This window comes from Indicator indicator, chromosome 6, assembly GCF_027791375.1.
Source record: "Indicator indicator isolate 239-I01 chromosome 6, UM_Iind_1.1, whole genome shotgun sequence".
Classification (NCBI taxonomy): domain Eukaryota; kingdom Metazoa; phylum Chordata; class Aves; order Piciformes; family Indicatoridae; genus Indicator; species Indicator indicator.
The window spans coordinates 44,226,093-44,227,834 of NC_072015.1; the positions used below are offsets into that span (position 1 = coordinate 44,226,093).

At 51.1% G+C, this 1,742-nt stretch overlaps 1 pseudogene; it reads left to right on the plus strand.

Moving 5' to 3' along the window:
- Positions 1-433: 433 nt before the first annotated feature.
- LOC128967498 (olfactory receptor 14A16-like) lies at positions 434-1,188 on the plus strand (annotated as a pseudogene).
- Positions 1,189-1,742: the final 554 nt, after the last annotated feature.

Sequence of the window (1,742 nt, forward strand, 5' to 3'; positions counted from 1 at the left end):
TGTGGTCACTTTGTGTTGTAACACTGACTCTGCAAGTCCTGCCCCAGAGCTGTCTGCATGGAAATTAAGTGTCCAAGCTGCCTTGGAAGCTGTGCTGAAGATGCCAGAGGTTGGGGGTGGTGGGGAATGAGCTGATCCATTGGTGCTGCAGCTCAGGGAGAAGATGTTCTGTGAGCACTGCAATCTTGGTGTGCAGAGAGAAGTGTTCCCTAACTTGTCCCTGCCTTTTCCTCCTTGCACAGGTCTCCATGGGCAGAGGCAGCAGATGGCCAACAGCAGCTCCATCCCCCACTTCCTCCTGCTGCCATTGCCAGGCACAAGGCAGCTGCAGCTCTTGCACTTCTGCCTCTTCCTGGCCATCTACCTGGCTGCCCTGCTGGGCAATGGCCTCATCATCAGCACCATAGCCTCTGACCACCACCTCCACACCCCCATGTACTTCTTCCTCCTCAACCTCTCCATCCTTGACCTGGGTGCCATTTCTTCCACAATTCCCAAGTCCATGGATAATTCCCTGAGGAACACCAGGGAAATCTCCTATGCAGGATGCATTGCTCAGGTCTTTTTCTTTCTTTCCTTTTTCACAGCTGAGTATTTTCTCCTCACCATCATGTCCTATGATCTCTACGTTGCCATCTGCATTATGAGACACTCTTGTGCAGCAGAATTTGTGTTCACCTGGCAGCAGCTGCCTGGGCCTGTGGGGCTCTCAATGCTTTGCTTCAAACAGCCAATACATTTTCCCTGCCCCTCTGCCAGGGCAATGCTGTGGAACAGTTCTTCTGCGAAATCCCCCAGATCCTCAAGCTCTCCTGCTCCACATCCTGCCTCAGGGAACTTTGGCTTCTTGTGGTCAGTGTCTGTTTAGCATTTGTCTGTTTTGTGTTCATTGTGGTGTCCTATGTGCAGATCTTCAGGGCAGTGCTGAGGATCCCCTCTCAGCAGGGACGCCACAAATCCTTTGCCACCTGCCTGCCTCACCTGGCTGTGATCTCCCTGTTTCTCAGCACTGGCTTCTTTGCCTACCTCAAGCCCTCCTCCATCTCCTCCCCATCGCTGAATCTGTTGCTTGTAGTTCTGTACTCAGTGGTGCCTCCAGCAGTGAACCCTCTCATCTACAGCCTGAGGAACCAGGAGCTGAAGGCTGCCCTCAGCAAACTGATTTCTGGCTGCTTTCAGAAGCAATAAACTGTTTGTCTTCTCCTGCAGAGCAGTTCTGATGTCACTCAGTGCAGGCCCAGCCTTTTGACTCTTTTTGACAGCAGTTTATTTTTGGTATCCATCTCATCCCCTTTTTAGTTCACTCTCTGCTTTCCTTTTCTGACCATGATTTTATGTAAGAGGAGCTGTGCTCCTTGTTTGTTTAATCAAAATAAAAGGCCTTTCCATAACGTTTTTCCCTCCAAGCCTGTTCTGGGGCTTCAGGGACAATTCCTGTGTACAGAATTGTCAGAGAAAAGAGTCCTAGCACAGCAGCACTGCCAGGGAGCACCAGCACTCCCTGGACCCCCTGTCCCTCTCCCAATAGAGTCTGGCCCCTTGCAGTACCAACTGGATCTCCTGAACACCTCCTAGTACAAACTGTTCCTCATCTCAGTACAAACTGATCCTCTGACTCACTCCCATACCAACTCCATCCATCCCATCACAAATTTCACATTCTGACCCCTCCCAGTACAGAGTGGCCTCATCGCAGTACAAACTGGAGACCTTGATCCCATCCCAATATAGACTGGGCCCCA